Here is an 18,726-nt window from a genome sequence, read left to right as displayed (position 1 = left end):
CTAATCCATTCTGCTATTCGTCTACGTTTTATGGGTGAGTTCATCCCATTCACGTTCAAAGTTATGATTGTCATTTGTGGACTCCCTGGCATTTTGATTGCCTTCCCTAATTCTAACCTTTTCTTCTTCGGCTCTACCTTTTAGTCCAGTGATTTACTTTGAAACAGTCCCCCTTGTCCCCTCCCTTGATGTTTCCCTTTTTAGTCCCTCCCTTTTTGTTCCCTCCCCCTCCCCCCTCTCTTTCCCTCCCTTTTTGTTCTCCCTCTCCCCCTTCCCCCCTTGGTTTTCCCTTCTCCTTACCCTTGTTGGGTAAGATAGAATTCAAGATCCCAATGGATCTGGATGTTTTTCCCTCTCAGAGTTGATTTCCCTGAGATTGAGGTTTAAGTAAACCCACCCCCCCTCTCTTCCTCTCCTTCTTATAGGAGTTTTCTTCCCCTCCCCTTCCCATGTGAATCTTTGTGTGAGAAAGATTATTCTATTTGGTCTTTCTTTACCCCCTATTTATACATTACATTTTCCCCACATATTAGTATACATAGATTGATATAAATGTAGTCCTTATAGAAGAGAGTTTGAGTAAAAGAAGAAGATAACATTTTCCCCTTTCCTTAATATTTACCTTTTCAGGTATTCCTTGCTCTTTGATTTTCGGTATCAAACTTTCCACAGAGCTCTGGTCTTTTCTTTGCAAAAAGTTGGAAGTCTTCTATTTTGTTGAATGCCCATACTTTCCCTTGGAAGTATATAGTCAGTTTTGCTGGGTAGCTGATTCTTGGTTGGAGACCCAGCTCTCTTGCCTTTCTGAAGATCATGTTCCATGCCTTATGATCATTCAGAGTAGAACTTGCAAGGTCTTGTGTGACCCTGATTGGCATTCCTTTATATCTAAATTGTCTTTTTCTGGCTTCCTGTAGGATTTTTTCTTTTGTTTGATAGCTTTGGAATTTGGCAATTACATTCCTGGGAGTTGTCGTTTGGGGGTTTAGTGTAGAAGGTGTTCTGTGAGCTCTGTCAGTGGCTGTATTGCCCCCTTGTTCTAGAATCTCTGGGCAATTTTCTTTGATTATATCTTGTATCACCATGTCCAGTTTGGTGTTTATTTCTGGCTTTTCTGGGAGTCCAATTATTCTTAAATTATCCCTTCTCCCTCTATTTTCCAGATCTATCACCTTGTCGGTGAGATATTTTATGTTCTCTTCTAATTTCTTGGTATTTTGGCTTTGCTTTATTAATTCTTGCTCTTTTACACGATCGTTGTCTTCCAGCTGCCTGATTCTGGCCTTTAAAGCCTGGTTTTCCTTTTCAGTTTCATCATACCGGTTTTGTAGATGCGTGAATTTCTTTTGCATTATTTCCAACTTTTCCTCCCAGAAGGCTTCCATCTTTTCGGTCATTTCTGATTCAAATTCTTCATAGGTTTGTGGAGAGTTTCCATTTCCTTTGGAAGGTTTTGGAGCATTTTCTTGTATATTATCTTCTATCTGCTCTGTATTTTGTATTTTGGCTCCATAGAATGTGTCCAAAGTCGCCCCTTTCTTCTTATTTTTCTTGGTATTTTGGGGCTTCTGTGCTTCTGTGGAGTTTGCCATCTCTGAATGTGGAGGATTAGCTTTTCTTATCTCTGTCTGGTGTTCAGAGGCTTTAGTCCTGGGCAGATGGTTCTATGAGCTTTCCCTGGGTTAAACTGAATATGCCTCACTGGAACTGGAATGGAAGGCGGACCACGTTGCTTTCCGGAAGTTGCCTTCAGAATCGCTGGCCGTGAGGCTGTTTCATCGGCCTGTGGGGGGATGGGCTGCAGCTAACCCAAGCTCCGAGGGCAGGGACTTTCACTGAGACTTGGATAGCAGGATCCAGCCCGTGAGGCTGTCTTGCTCCAGGCAGTGACTTTCACTGGGACTCGGATAGAAGGCCCTGAGGGCTGTTGTTCTGAGGATCCTGCTCTCTGAGCCAGGCCGGGCTGTGGCTTCTGGGAGCCTTGGACTCTGCGCTCCTACCCCTGAGGTCCGAGTGATCTCGGGTTCTGGCTTTTGAGGGGAGCCGTACCTTTTGATCCGGATCCAGGTCCAGGAGGAGGGTTCCCAGGGTCTGTGCTGTTGATCGTTTTGAATTTCGGCGCCTTAGGAGCTTATAGTTTGAGATTGGTCGGGAAGGGTTTTCCGGAGATCTGAACTTTAGCTTTCTCTAAGCCGCCATCTTAACCGGAAGTCCCTTTAGTCATTCTTAATTGATGGGCATCTTATTTTTTTTAGACCATTACCTTCTGTCTTACAACTGATAACAAATATGAATTTCAAGGTAGAAGAGTAGTAAGGGATAGAGAATTAGGGGTAAGTCACTTGCCCAGGGTCACACAGTTAGGAAGTATCTGAGGTCAAATTTGAACCCAGGGCCTTTCATTTTTAGGTCTGTTTCTAGCTTCCCTATATATATATATATATATATATATATATATATATATATATATATATATATATATATATATATATATATATATATATATATATATATATGTCTTTTTATTATTTAAGTTGCTTCATGAGTTCTTTATACAATCATATTGGTCTTTTAAGGCAACTCCCCCTTATTTTTATCAGAATAGTTTCTATTTTCATCTTTAATATTGAATTCTTGTAAAATTTTATCCTTTTTGGGAACCTAATAATCTTTTTTCAGAACCCTTTGAAATCTATTCCCTCCAAATCTGAAGAACACATTTGATTTCCTTTTCTCTCAAAAATTCATTCTCTTCCAAGTTTCCCATAATTTCTACCCTAGACACCAGTTCTTCCTTTTGAGTAAAATACCCAGAATAGAATTTCTCCTGGTTTCCACCTTTTGAAAGATGAAATTATCATTAAGTCAAGAAATATTATCAGTTCAGCTTAGGCAGAAAGAGAACCAGAGCAGATGCTTATACAATTGGAATCATCTGTTAATTACTCTGAGCTAGGCTTTTATTTAATTTCCTAAACTCCTTATCTATTTCCTTGTTCTGGCCTGGTGGTATGTAGTTTACTCTAATGACCATCTCATTTCTATTTATGTCTCCATTGATCTTCATACTAGTACATTTCGTGATGCTCCCACATTTTTTCACATGGCAATATATTTTTTAAAATCTATAACCTTCTGTCTTAGTATCAATCAGTTCTACGAGAAAAGAGCAGCAAGGGCTATGCATTTGGGATTAAGTGATTTGCTCTCTCTGTATCTGAGGTATCTGAGGTCAAATTTGAACCCAAGACCTCTTGTCTCTATGCTTGGCTTTCTATGCATGAGCTACTTAGTTGTCCCTCCCTTCCAAATCTTCTGAATATATTGTTCCTGCTCTATCCACATTCAATCCTCTTTATCCTGTCCTTTTTGAATATGTTATAATATTTCAAGACCATATTCTTATGTCTCAATAATATTGATATTTGGTCAAATTTGCCTTCTTGCTCTAAGAGCTCTAGTTCCCCTTCCTTATTATATATATACATTTTGTTCAACTGAGGTCATAGGCAGCTAAGTGGCACAGTGCACAGAGCCCTGGGCCTGGGAATCAGGAAGATTCATCTTCCTCAATTCAAATCCAGCCTCAGATACTGAGTTAGCTGTGTGACCCTGGGTCACTTCATCCTGGTTTCCTCAGTTTCCTCTTTTGTAAAATGAGCTGGAGAAGGAAATGACAAACTACTGCAATATCTTTGCTAAGAAAATCCCAAATGGATTATGAAGAGTCCAACACATTTGAAATGATTGATCAACCACATCAAAAATCTGGGGTCAGGAGTTTTATTACTGGCCTTTTTCTTGGATTTTGTCTTCTCTGAATTTTTGGTTATCTTTAGGGTTATATCTTTGGGATCATATTGTAGCTATTCTCTATGGTCTATACTTCAACGGATAGAAACACAGGAGGTTTCCTCCTTTTCTCTTCCTTTTCAGATTAATTCCCTTTTGATTGGATTTGCCAAACATCTAATCAGACAGATACATTCTTACCAGCCCTTGTTAAATGCATTCCATTCTAGACTAGGAGTTTGTTAGTACTCTATTAAGAGTTGTGTTCCATCCCTGGACACCATCATTTTAACTAGCTGTTCACGATTTTCAATTCTGCCTTTCTCTTTGCCTTTGACTGGTAGAAAGGATGGAGGCACCATGGCCTTAAGACTTTCAGTTTTTTGCAGAAGACTCTATAGTCTTTAGCAGCACTTTATAGATTCTTTCTGGTGATATTGTTTGCACTTAGAAAATCATTGTGAGTGGGTAGTGGGTATCTGCTTCAGAATCTTAGGAGCTTCTCTGTCATATTCTGGATCTATGTCCTCGAAAGAACAGTCATCTATTTTTATCAGATAAACAAATAACTGTCAGTATCCCCTATCAGAAGGGACATCAATTACCACTATTTACCCTGTCTTCTTCTGACCCTAACTGAATGATCTCTTATCTGACATTGCTGTGAGAGTCATATCATCGTTGACTGAAGTGGAAGCAGCTGTTTCCTCCTCCTGGGGTCTAGCTCCCTCCTCTTCAGGAAGAAATTCATATCTGCTGCTTTGCTTTGAGTTCAATTTCAATGGTCCTCATTCTTTCCTTCTCCATGTCATATTGTTCCACTCACTAACCTCCCAAAACATCAGATTTCTTCTGTCTTTTCAGATCCTGTTTTGAGTAATATTTTCTCCTTTCTCTTTCTCTCATTTTCATTTCTCTCTCTCCCATCCCTCTCCCCAACTTTCTTTAAAATAATTCTTTATTCATCCTTATAAAATAACCTGGATAGTGGAGAGGTGTTTCCCAGACCCTTTCTTTACCATCTCTTCTAGGAGGGGAGACCAGTCTACATTTTGAGCAAAAAAAAAATCACTTGTCTTTGAGAGAAACATAAAATTTGTTCTCCAGTTCTGCCTTCTATACCTACTTGGATAGAGGTTCTCAGTTGTCTCATGTCACTCATGACAGCCACTCCTTTCTTTTCTTTATATTTTCTTTCCCCTTTCTTACCAACTCTCTTCTCTCTTTCCTTCTTCAATTCTGCCTTCCTTTCCTTTCCAGGTCCTTCTATTTGAGTTTTTCTTTTTGAATTCTTTTCCTTCTCTGAATAATTAAGGAAGTTGGACTAAATGACCACTTAGCTCTTCCAGTTGTTGATCTATGATTTCTCACTGATGGTCCTTCAGTACTAGTTCTACTCCCTCAGCTTTGAGGAGTCCTCCATCCCCTCAATTTTTCCTGTGCCTTCTCTAGTCTAATTTTTCTCTCATCTAAGAGGGAAGTAGGATGTTTATTTAATTTTCATATCTGTAAAATTTGAGGATTCCATCATTTAGAATTCTTCAGCCCCACCTACCATGAATTCTTGGATTCCTAAATTGTGTGACCTTGGGAAAGGTCAACTTCTCCAAGGGCTTCACTGTTTTTCCACTTGCAAAGTGATTTCCAGACCTTAAATGTAAGCCATATGGAATCTGTGGTTGTAAATACTTATTCTACCAAACCTCCTCTCATGCAGATGAGATAACATGTTTGTAATCATCAAGTGTTAAAAACATAGAAGGTGTCACTGTTTTCATCATTTCTGTATATGATGGTCTTCTTCAACACAAGAGAGAGGCCAAAACATTGTTGAATCAAATACTGTGCTTTATTTTAAAGGGATTAGAAATTGACAGCGGAGGCTAAGAGGACTTTTTTTTCCCTTTCCATTTTGGGAATCTGGGACCTAAACATGCAAGAGGAGGATGGTGAATCCTTTGAGGTTTAGTTTTGGGGACCTTGAAACAAAAGGGCTGGGGCCAAACTGGCAGTGGGATTAGCTGTCGAGGGTTGCTCCTAGTTTGAGATCTACTGGTAGGAGGAGCTGGGGATATAGCCTCAGTCAGTGTGTGAAGAAATGATTGAGTAGGAGGCTTACTTGGGGCTTTAACTATGGCTGGTTCTGGCTTCTTCCTAGGTTCTGATTGAGGGAACTTTAGGTTGACTGCTCTGGAGATGGCTGAAGGAGAGCAGGGATGCAACACAGTCCTTGTATTCAGAGGACACCCACAAAAGCAGGCAGCAAAGATGGATGGTAATAAAGCTTCAATATCAAGTGACTCCCCACTTGCTTCTAACCCAGGTAGGTCATCTAAGGGAATGCCCAGCTCAGCGAGCTCTTGCTTTAAGTCTTCAAGTATCCATCCTCTCCTAGGAAATATGACATGGGGGAGAGAAGAGGAAGAAAGGTGAGATTTACTTTGAGACAGAGGGAGAGAGGTGAGCAAAAGAAAGACTGGAGAGTGATAAGAACGTGATCTGACTCCCTCTACCAGTAGAGGCAAACAAAAGGAAAGAGAATTAGCTGGAGAACCAATTGTCCATACATACCTTGAGCTTTTCCGGAATAGTGGGATTCCCTCTAGTTGTAGTTCAAAGTCAAGAGGAGGTTGTTGTCTATTATGGTCCCCACTTGTTTTCTCTTAAGAGAGAGAGAGTGAGCTGGGAGAGGAATGCTAATGGTTAGACTGGGAGTAGAGAGCAGAACTAAATGAAAAGGGTTCTGGACCCACTATAATCCATCTCTGGGCTATACACAGGCATCTCCTTTTTTCCTTCAAAACTTATAACAAGTACTACGTTTTATATTAGGGATTCTTAGTTTTTTTGTGTCATGAACCCCTTTGGCAGTTTGGTGAAGTTCCTTTAATATCCTTCTCAGAGTTTTAAATGCATAAAATTAAATATATAGGATCAGCAAGAAATAAGATTTTATTGAAATAAAAATGCAGGTTTTTTTTCTCACCCAAATTTATGGAGACTCTTACATCTAGAGGGGAGAGGTGGTATTGGTTGTTCACAGATTTTAGATGAAAAACTCTGTTTTACCTGAAGTGTTTCTGGATTTTCTCACAATTGCTAGCATCCTCCCTCTGTTTTAGAAAACCCATATTTATTTTTAAAATATTTATTCTGCACAAACTTCATAGACTTAGATATATTCCTGTTAGAGAGTAAATTCCATTAGACTAGGGATTATTCTATCATTTGTACTTTTATCCTTAGTGCCTAGCACCTAATAGATGCTTAATAAATATGTGTTGATTGATTTTGAGCCCTGAGAAAAGGAAGAAAGGAAGACTCTTGATTGGTTCAAAACTCTCCATCTTTCCAGCATCTTCCCTGTCCCCCTTGAACCCACAATCCACATCTACTGCTTCTTGCCCAGATCCCTTTATTTTCTGGTTGAATGGAAATAATTTTACTCACCATATAAATTAACTTTGATCTTTTTTGGCTCAGTATGTCTGTTCATGCTGTCTAGAATGCCTTTCTCTGTCTCTCTGTCTCTCTGTCACTCTCTCTCTGTGTCTCTCTCTCTTTGAGAAGCTCTTCTAAAGTCTAGATCATCCCACCCCCATGAAACCTTTCTGGATACCCCAGGCAGAAAGGTTCTTCTCCCTCCTTTGAATTCAGATGGTATTTATGTGTGCCTTCCTTAGAGATCATGTTTATGGTTTGCAAAATGATTGCCTCACAACAGCTCTGTGAGGTAGGCAGTACAATGATTGTTATCCCTATAGAGCAGGCTAGGAGGACCACTGAGGCTGAGAGAGATAAGCAACTTGCTCAAGGTCAACACAGTAAGCCCTGGACTCTTAACCACAAATCCAAATACAGTCCAATCCAATCCAAGCCAATCCAACTGAAACAAACATTTTTTTTGGGGGGGAGCAAAGCTCCATGTGCCCACACATGTGCTAGATGCTGAGGATGCAAAGATAAAAGGAAAAACAATCTCTGCCCCTGCTAAGCATATATACCTCTATGGAAGTCAAAGATTCAAGGGTCCCACATACATGAAAATATTCATAGCTGTGCTTTTTGCTGAAGCAGAATACTCAAAACCGATGTCCATTAAATGAGAAATGACTAAACAAATTGTGATTTGTTGTTCAGTCATTTTCAATGTGTCCAATTCTTTGTGACCCCATTTTTGAGGGTTTTTTTTGTTTTTTTTTTTGTTTTGTTTTTGCCAGAGATACTGGAGTGGTTTGACATTTCCTTATCCACCTTTTCTTTTTTGCAGATGAATCGAACAGGGTTAGATTACTTGCTCAGTGTCATCACATAGTTAAGAAGTGTTTGAAGCCAGATATGAACTCAGGAAGATGTCTTCTCCAAGTCTTGCACTCTATCCACTGCACCCCTAGTTGCCTAACAAATTGTGGTATGTGAGTGTAATGGAATGCTGTAAGATATATTGTGCTGTAAGGAAAGATGAATATGATAAAAGACAGAGAAGCATGGGAAGATTTTAATGAACTGATGCAGAGTAAAGTAGAACTAGGAAAACAAGATATAATTACTATTACAATCTAAATGAGACATTCTTAACTTGGGGTCTGTGAATTTTCTTTTTTTAATGTTTAAATGTATTTTTTCAATTACATGTAGAAACAATGTTCGACAATTGTTGACTGACATTTTATGATTCTGTTTCTCTTCTTCCTTCCCTTCTCCCCTCCTTGAGGTGGCAAGTAGTGCAGAAAAAACTCATGGAGGAAAAATAGTGGAAGATGGCATGCTTTGATCTGCTCCCAGATTTTAACAGTTTCTTCTTTGGTTGTGGGATAGCATTTTTCATCATGTGTCTCTTATGGATATCTCTGGGGACGTGATTTGCTGATAATGGTTTAGTGTGTCATAGTTGGTCATTGTATACATTGTATATTATTTCTGTTACTGTTTATATTATTCTCTGATTTTGCTCACCTCACATTGCATCAGTTCATGTATGTTTTTCCAGGTTTTTCTTAACTCATCCTATTCATCATTTCTTATGATGTAATGTATTCCATTACAACCATAATGCCACAACTTGTTCATCCATTCCCCAAGAGATAGACAACCCTTCAGTTTCCAATTCTTTGCCACTACAAAAAGGGGTGCTAAGATACTTTGGTACAGTTTAACCCTTTTACCTTATTTCTGGATCTCTTTAAGATACCCAGTAGTGGTACAGCTGGGTCAAAGGGTATGCATAGTTTTATGGCCCTTTTGGTGTGGTTCCATATTACTTTCCAGATTGGTTGTATCAATTGTGAAGTTGCTTTTTTAAAAATTATTTTAATAACTTGATTTCAATATAATTATTTTCCTTTGTGGTCCTATCTATCTTATTTTATTTTATGCATTTAAAAACAGTATTCTATCAAGGGGTTCATAGGATTCACTATTAAAAACCCCATATGTAAATGGTGACTACAGCAACAACAAACAAAATTAACCCTTTGTAATTGAAATGACTAAGCTTGGCTCTGGAGAAGTTGAAAAAATGTACCTCCCTTCCTTCTTTGCAGAGGTAGAGGATTTTTGGTGTGGAACACTGCATGCATAGTCAGACTTGATTGATATGGATACCCTCACCCACACACTGACACCCATATAACATCTATACATGCATATATACACATACACATATATAGAAGTGAATAAATTAATAGATACCTCTATATACTGCTCCTCTCTAAATGTAAGTACACATTTATATATATATATATACATGTAAATTATACTCTCTGTATCTTTATAGCGTATCTATATATCTATATTTATATCTCTGTATCTGTATATATCTACATAGGAATGAAGGTTATATAAAATCAAAAGATATCCAAACCTTGAAAGGAGCCTGTGGACAGGAGGTAACAATATATGAATAGATAAATATGTGCATGACAATTTGAGCAAGAGAGAGATCTCTAACAACCAGAGGATCTGAAAAAAAAAAAACTTCTGGAGGGAAACTGCATTGGAGTTATCTTTTCAAGTAGACTACCACTACTAGAGTGCAAAATCTAAAGGATCTGAGACCTTGTCTTAAACATCTCTCAATATTCAAAAAAGCCTAGCACTCATTACAGAGCCCATAACAGATGCTCAGTTAATATTTGCTGGCCTAGAAGTCAGGTAGGTGGTTCAGTCACCTAACATCTATGAGTTTTGGTTTGCTCATTTGTAGAATGAGAGGGGATTTGACAAGATATCTTCTAGAAAGTTTCTTCCAATTCAAAATCTCTGAGAGAAAAATGTTGGGGTCTCATGAGAAAGAATTACCATTACTTCACACAACTCCCTTAATATCCATGAAAATTAATAGAAAGTGGGGGGGGGCATCAAAGTGGCTCAGTGGATAGAGAGACAGGAGGTCTTGGGTTCAAATTTGACCTCAGACATTTCCTAGCTGACTGACCCCAGGGAAGTCACTTAACCCCTATTGCCTAGCCCTTAATGCTCTTCTGCCTTGGAACCAATACATAGTATTGATTCTAAGAAAGAAGATAAGTCTTAAAAATTAATAGAAAATAAGGCTCTGTTTTAGTACTCATTGAGATGGATAGTTTCATAGAATTTAGAATTATAGAAGGAGTATTGAAGACTATCTGACTCAATCTCATCTTTTTGCTAGATGAGGAAAATGACCTCAGGAAGGAGAAGAATATTGCCCAAAGTGACATAGGTAGTAAATAGTGCAACTGGCATTCAAGCCCTGAAATAATTTCTTTTTCTACTACTCCAGGCTATCTCATTAGTTGCAAGTACCAAGATGCATTCTCAAATCAATTACAAATTTTGATTGTAAGCTCTCTGAAGCTAGGGGTCATATTTTTTTTTTCTTGTATCTCTGGCATCTCCCTTTAATGTGGTAGATATTTAATAAATGTTCATTTAATAAAATTTCACTAGATTATTGATGTCTTTAATGAGACTCCACTTGTATAGATAAGAAAATTCATAGGATCATAGATTTGGAGTTGGAATGGACCTTAGGGGCAATCTAGTTCAAGTCCTTCATTTTACAGATAAAGAAACAAAGATTTTTGGAGGCAGCTGCATGGCTCAGTGGCTTGAGAGATAGGAGGTCCTAGGTTCAAATCACTTCCTAGCTGTGTGATCCTGGGCAAGTCACTTAACCCCCATAGCCTCAACCTTACCACTCTTTTGCCTTGGAACCAATACACAGTATTCATTCTAAGATGGAAGGTAAGGTTTAAAAAAAAAAAGGAAACAAAGATTTTTCTTTTGCTTCCTTTTCTCTTTGATCACCTCCATCCCATCCCACCCTCAAAGATAGAGTTACCTGAGTCCTGACATTTATTCATTCATTATCCAGAGAGAGATAAAATAATGTCACCAAGGCCACACTGGTAGTTGACTACATTGGTATTTGTTAGATGTAAGAAATTTTAAAATGAACTCATATGGGGCTGAAGGCTTTGAAGACCCTATTGTGTGTGTCTGTGTATGTGAAAGAGAGAGAGAGAGGGGTTCTGTGTACATCATTTGTCTTGAAGGCCATTTACTGTCTATAATTTTCAGATTTTGAAAGTGTAGGAAGGGAGCAGTCATGGTTTTCCCTGAATTCTTTGTCCCCTTGTATACTGAGCACTTTCTCTACCTATTTTGGAGAGCTGATCAGCACCTTTGGCCCTCATGGGGATGCCCCGAGTTTCCTCCAATATCTTTTTCTAATAATCATGGTATAGTGGGAAAAGCACTGGATTTGGGAGCCAGAGGACCTGGGTTCACATTCAGTTTTGTTACTTTGCAGCAGTGTGATCTTGGGCATGTCCCTAAACATGTCTAGTCTCCCCCCCCCCCCCACACATTGGAATTAGATGTTCCCTAAGGTTTGTTCTCAAAAGGTTAATCTACAACATACAATGTCTACTCTTGGAAATGTCATAGGCTACTATTTTTTAAAAGCTCCAAACTGTATATGACAAAGTTCAGTTTCCTATGCAATCCTATTTTCTGATCTTTTTTTGGTACATGTAAAATGTTCATGTTTATTGGTATTCATGCTCATAATGAAAAGGAATATGAAAAAAACCATACTTTGGATTGCGTTTTGAAAATGAGGATCATTTATTCAAGAAAGTGGGGGAAGGAGAAATCTTAAGCAGAAGAAACTTCCATAATGTAACATGATTTTCACAAAGCATTCTTTATCAGTTACATGACTTGCCTAAGATCATACAGCTTAGTCATTAGTGGAGCCAAGATTTTAAGCTGATCTTCTGGCCCCCTAATGGCCTTTCCACCACCCCACATTGGGATCATGTAATTAATAGTGGATGGACAGCGAGTTTGCCTAGCTGGGATACAGGGCTCTGTGCTGGAAAATAAACTAAAAGAGAGTATAAGGGAGTGCGCAATACACAGAGAAAGTAGGAGAAATGAGTCTTGGAATCCTGTGATTCAAAGACACTGGATCTCCATCCCCAACCAATCTATCAACAGGTACTTATTAAGTGGCCACACTGGCTAGGCATTGTTGTTGTTCAGTTGTGTCCAACTCTTCTTAACCCTATTTGGGGTTTTCTTGGCAGACATTTTTGAGGAGTTTGCCACTTCTTCTCTAGCTCATTTTATAGATGAGGCTTCTGATTTTAGGCCTGGCACTCTATCCACTTTGTCACCTAGCTGCTGCCCATGCTAAGCATTGGGGATCTTTGAGGAGTTTACATTCTATTGAGAGAAATTTGTACACCTATAAGAAGAAATAAGAAAAAGTAAAATAAATAAAAATAAAATCAGAACTCTAGAGCTGGAAGGGATCTTATGTTATGATAAAAATTCTCTGGAGACCATATCTTAATTTTATAATGATTTATTAAATAGCAAGAGCAGGCCAGAGAAAGAAAGAGAGAACCGCAAAGTCATGTGTGCCTGGCTAGCTCTCTTAGCTGCCTCTTTGGCAAGCAGGCTGAGCCAGCCCAAAGCCAGCCCAAGCACATTTCCAGATCTGTGATTCCAAAAAAAGAGAGTGACTGCTGTCATCTCCACTAGTTTATACTTATTCTGATGTCCTTTTCTTGAGCATCTATGACAAGAGGTAGGAATTCCAGATTCCTAGGAGTAACCACATGGCTTTTAGAATGGCTGCACAGAGCATGACATTCATTACTCAAGAGATTTTCACAGATAAAACAAAGAACTTATTTCCACCTTTCAAGAGCAAGGGGGAAAGAAGCCAGTTTGTAGCTTCAGCCTTAAGATCAAACCTTTTTTTTCTGCTTTAAAATCAAAAGACTGTATTAGAGACCATAAAGAGACAGTTTAACATTAACTTTCCACATACCCCCCTCTAATTCATTGAGAGACATATTATTAGTTTCCCAATGAATCATTTAGAAGCCATTTAGTCCAAACTTCTCGTTTACTTATGAGGAAACTGAGGTGGAGGTTAGGTGACTTGCATAGGGCCACACAGTTTGTAAATGTCTGAGATAAGATTTGAATTCTGATTTTTTTGATTCCAGATCCAGAACGATATTTACCAAGCCACTTTCTGGGGGAAGGGAGGAAAAGTGAAAAGACAAAGGAAGAAAATTTAAGTGAATAGAAGGCTAGTGATGCCTTCCATAGAAATGGGGAAGTTAGCAAGAGGGTTTGTAGGAGAATGTTAAATTTTCTTTTGGATATGCTGACTTATAGATACCTATAAGGCATCTTAATGGAAGTGTCCCTTAGTCAACTGTATATGTGGGATGGAGTTTAGGATAGAGATTGTGATGAGACATCTGTGTATGTAGGCTATTTTCATAGAGATAACTGAAAACAGAAGGTTCTAGGACTATGATGATTTTAAGAATATAAAGAGAGAGAAGAGCCCAGAACAGAGCCCTGAAGTATATAGGAATCCAGAGGGTGGGACATGGATCATGACCCAACAAAACAGACTAATGTAAAAATGGAGATTTGAACCCCAGGCTTCAATCCCCAGAAGTCCTTGGTACTTCCCAGAATTCCCTATAATCTCACCTGAGATTCCTACCTGGGTGAGATCACAATTAGTATTTAAACTGGCTGTAATGCCTACTTCGCTCTCTTCTTCCACTTCTAAGCACACGCATCTCTCTACCTGGCATTCAAGATGTAAGTGGCTGTGAATGGGCTATTCAGCCCTAAGCACGTTCTTTTCTTATTTTGTATTTTCTTATTTCCTTGATTTCTAATAATCTTAATAAATCTCATAAAATATAATACTTTTAGTAGAGAAACTAATTTAATCTTTACACTAAGAAGGTATAACCAGACAGGTAGGAACAGAACCAAGAGAGAATCGTATTATGAAAAACCAGAGAAGACAGAAGATATCAACCTGGAAGGGAGGTTGTAGTGCCAGATTTTTCTGAGAAGTCAAGAAGGATGAGGATGGAGATAAATATTGGATTTGGCAATGAAGAGATTGTGGATAACTTTGGAGAGAGCAATTTCATTTGAATGGTGAGATGACATACAAGATTGCAAAGAGCAGAAAAGAGAGTGAAAGAAAAAGTTCAGGTGATTGGTGCAAATGGCTTTCCTCTAGGTGTGACTATGAAAGGGATGAGAGGTGTAGAAAATATGAGAGTATAGAAAGGGATGAGAGGTATAGAACAAGTATGAGAGTACATCTGATGAAGGTTTTTTTTTTAAGAACAAAAGAGATATAGAGAGGATAAAGATTAAGGAGAAGAGATGATTAAGGAAGGGAAGCATTCTGCTAGGGAGATGGAAGCAATGGGATCAAGTTATAATTGGAGGAATTGGTCTTGAGAAGAGTTGCTTCTTCTAAGACTGGAGTAAAGGAGAAAATGATAAGGGATTCTGAGATGGAGAGAAGGGGAAAAGCAAGAGATGAGGTTCTCTGATGGGAATTAAAAAAGGGAAGGGTATAATGGGAGGTTTGAAGAAAAGAGAAAATCTAGAATATCATCTAGTCTGATAGAATACAGAAAAATAAAAGATTTTTTTTTGTTGAGATTTTGTTCTGTTGTTCATTCATTTGGCAAGTATGACATGTGACCACATTTGGATTTTTCTTGGCAAAGATATTGGAGTGGTTTGCCATTTCCTTCTCCAAGAAATATTACAGGTGAGAAAACTGAGGCAAACAGATTGAAGTGATTTGCCTAGGATCCACACAGCTAGTAAGTGTCTGAGACTGGATTTGAAGTCAGGACTTCTGGGCCCATCATTCTATCTGCTGTGCCTTCTATCTGACCTGGTTGAGATTCAATACCACCATCAAAAGTCGTTAGAGGTATTTGAGCCTTCACTTCATCATTTATCCTTTTTCCTCAGCACTGGGAAGGAAACAGGACTGGGAGCTAATTAGAAAACCTGTTCCAAAAAAGTGATCCAAAACTCCCCAAACCATGTGGGCAAATTCAAGGTCATGCTATCCATCCTCCTGTCTCAAATCAAGACTCTAACTTCCCTTCAGCTTAGACAGGCAGCCAGAAGGAGGGAGTTCTTTAGTGAGGGATGGGAAAGGTTTGTTCTTGTCCCTAAAAATCCTTTATTCTACCCCCCCCCCCAACAACTTTTTAAAGATTCACAGTATATTATAAGACCCCTGGAAACCTCGGTTTGAGTCAGGCACTTTCTATTACCAGCATCTCCTGGCTTCAGTTTCCTCCTATGTAAATGGAGATAATAATAGTATCAACTTTACAGGGTTGTTGAATTTAATAATATGAAGCACTTTACAAGCTTTATTTATTTTTCTTAAAGTATGCTATCATTTTTGAAAGGAGGGGAATGGACTCTGAATACTGCCATAGCACTGCCTGTAAAACCATCTTTTAGAAGTGTCTGGGTCTTACCAGCCTAGGCTTTCCACTGTTGACTTGAGACAGACTGCAGGTTGGAGGAGGGAAGAGAATTTACTTCTGTTCCTCTTTACTCAGGATTTCCCATATCCCCCAGACTGTGTTACATGTGGACCTACCCTTAAGGTAGGTCCTGAAGTCTATTAGGAAAGGGCTGGAGGGCAGGAAGGAAAGGGTAAAGGAACAAACTTCATAGGCATTCCCAGTGTCTAGGCTTCATACTCATGATGCCCCAGCCACATGAACCAAGGTCCTCTGGCCTTTTCCATCACAAATCCTACTGGAAACAATTTGCCAAAATGAGCTCTCCATTACTTCTGCTAGGGAAGTCAGCTCAGCTGGAAGGAGAGTAATAGATGGGTAGGGGTGGCATTTGGGTGTGGGTCTCACCAGGATACATCCATCAGTTCCTGCTAGAACTGAAATGTAGAGGCACTGAATTCTCCAATAACCAATACCTAAGTGGATAAGCCATTTGGCTTTTCAACCGTAGTTTTCCTCATTGGTGAAATGGGTGTGAGTGGTTTTACTACACACATTACATAGCTATTGTGAGAATAGAGCTTTTTAAAGTTTCAAAGCGCTACAGAATCTACCAGAGAAATTCTGACCCTAGTTATATGGGTAATTGCAGCTCAGAAGACCAAGCTCAGCAGACCAATCCCTGCCACTGCTAACACGTTTCCCGTCCCCCACCCCCACCTCTCCTTCTAGCTCGATGTCCAGGCTCTAGGCCCCCTCCCAGGGACGCTTAACCCTGTTTACAGGAATGGGAATTTGCATGATGAAAATAACCCGGGCTCGGGCCGCTATTTTACTGCCTTTGGCACGGGGCTTGGAAAAAGCGGCTGCATAGTCAATTACTGGAATTTTTAAACACAAATAATATTTTATGGGATCAGCGGGCTGGCGCAGCTCCTCCGCCCACGAACAAGCCTCATTGTGCTTGCAGGCCCCGACGGCCGGCCGCCAGAGCTGGGCCGGGCCTAGGCAGGTGCAGCAGAGGGGCCTTAGCAGAGCTCTGGGTCTCACCCACCCTTTACCCCCATCCCTGCCTGGGGAAGGGGAGAAGCAAGGGTTCAAAGGAAAACCTTCGAGGTCCGGTAACAGCCTGAAGCTGTCCAGCAGACCCCAAGGTGGGTCAGCCTATGGGCACGAATGACATTCTAAGATATAGGGTTCTGCAAGTTTTTTTTGGCTCCTCCTCCCTCCCCGCCATCCCTTGGGCTCACCTGCAGTAACTGGGCCCCAGCTCAGCCTGGAAGCTGTTAGCTGGTAGAGAGGGAACGCCTAGTCCGGCCTCTCCCTGACTCCCTTCCCCACCGCTCCCTCCCTTTTTTCCCCCGCCTGGGCCCTGGCGGGCTCCCCACCTCTCTGGCACTGGGGCCAGCGGCGCCTCGCCGCCTCCGGAAGGCCGGCTTCCCGGAACGGCCTGAGGGCGTCGGGGAATCCGCGCTGGGGCGCAGAGCCCAGAATTCTACCCTTCCCTCCCCCCACCCGTGTGCCCTAGGGGACAGGAGCCCAGTGTTGTCCCCCATCCCCAGAGATTGCGTGAGAGGTGATAGGGAGGCCAGATTGGCTGACTTAAACTGGGGAGGGATTCCTTCAGGGAACCCAGCAAAGGGAACCCCAGAAGCCACTTAATTAGCTGCCTTAGGTCCCAAAACTTTGGTTGACGGGACACTTGAGTTTTTGTCTCTTAGAACCTGAATCTGAAAAATGAGGATGTGAGACACTGGAATCCCTTCTCCTTCGAAATGTTATGATTCTGCGAAATGTCGAAACATGGGACGTTAGAGCACGGAATGTAGAACGTCAAAACTCATTTTGCAAACAAGGAACCTGAGAGGGGAAGCCCAGGGTCATCCAGCGAATTAGTTGTAGAGCCTGGCAGGACCCAGTCCAAGGATCTTTCCATCACAGCATCTTTAAGCCTCCGTCTGTCATTCTATCACCAACAACCCAGTTCCAGTGCCAAGATTCTCCACGTAGCCTCCCACTATTCTCCCCTCCACCCCCCCGCATACGCAGGGTTAAGCAGGAGCAGGTGTGCAGCCAGATGCCGATGACCACCCTCCTCCCAACCCCCCCCCCTTCCCTCTCCGCCAGCCCGCCTCCTCCCCCGCCCACCAGCTCTATACCAAACAGACCCAAATAAAAGTGCTATTGTTGCTTGAGCTTTCCCCCCACCCCTTTCCCTCCTCTGCCACCTGGAGCAAAGCCTATTTGCCTCTTCACCTGCCCCCGGGTAGGGGGAAGTGAAGCTGCCGGCTCTAGGAGTGCCCCCCCCCCCCCACCAGGGGACATCCGCTCCACTCCCCCCCTCCTTTCCCATTTCTTTAGAGTCTCTTCTGGGGGCTCGAGAGAAGCCTTTCACTCTTGCACCCCCGTGCAAGAGACTAGAACTAGGGGTTCCATGTTATGTTCTCTGACCACTGAATTTTGCGGCCACCAGGCAGTGCACTGGGCAAGAGAGGTTCCCCCCTAGTTCCCCCCTAGTCAAGGGATAACAGCTAAACTCTTGGTGGTCTCCCTTGGTTCTCCTTTTCTTTTCCACCCGTCTTCCACCCTCATTTCTCCTCCCCATGCCGGTCTCATTTATCTTTCGTTATACCACTAATACACAGCCGGACAAGAAAGTGGTAGAAAGTCATAGGTGTAAATGGAAGTCCCCACGCCCCCGCCCCCATTTTGAGCAATTCCTGTCGGGAGTGAAGAGAGAAACTTAGCTCTCACAAAACTCCCTAACCTCCCTCTGCTACTCCCCAGCTTCACTCCTCCCCTTCCCCTCCCCCCAACCCCTCCGCCGTCGGCAAAGCTGCAAGGTTAAATAAATATCTGACTGCGGCTTAAGGAAACGAGTCAAAAAGAGTTGCAAGAGAAGAAATCCAGATCTCCATTGGGACCCTTTCCCTGCCCGCCCGCCCGCCGGTCACTGCTCCTCCCAACCTCAGATTTACCAAAAGGGACGATCCCACTCCAAAACTTGACTACTACTATTGCCCAGTGCCTCCACCCATGCATGCGGTGTTCCCGATTTCTCCCCAGCGGGTGCCCTGAGATCTTGAAGGCTAGGACCACTGCCCTA

General features: G+C 41.2%; 1 long non-coding RNA gene across 1 annotated transcript; it reads right to left on the bottom strand.

The window, feature by feature from the left end:
- Positions 1-3,767: 3,767 nt before the first annotated feature.
- Positions 3,768-7,472, bottom strand: LOC103099036 (uncharacterized). The gene is made up of 3 exons (XR_462511.3): positions 7,243-7,472; positions 6,364-6,474; positions 3,768-6,183 (listed from the first exon to the last, which is right to left on the bottom strand). It is a non-coding gene; the product is annotated as an uncharacterized LOC103099036 (long non-coding RNA).
- Between the last annotated feature and the right edge of the window lie 11,254 nt (positions 7,473-18,726).

Source organism: Monodelphis domestica, chromosome 2, assembly GCF_027887165.1.
Source record: "Monodelphis domestica isolate mMonDom1 chromosome 2, mMonDom1.pri, whole genome shotgun sequence".
NCBI lineage: Eukaryota > Metazoa > Chordata > Mammalia > Didelphimorphia > Didelphidae > Monodelphis > Monodelphis domestica.
The sequence above is the reverse complement of the archived record's forward strand: the minus strand, read 5'-3'. Positions and strand labels throughout refer to the sequence as shown.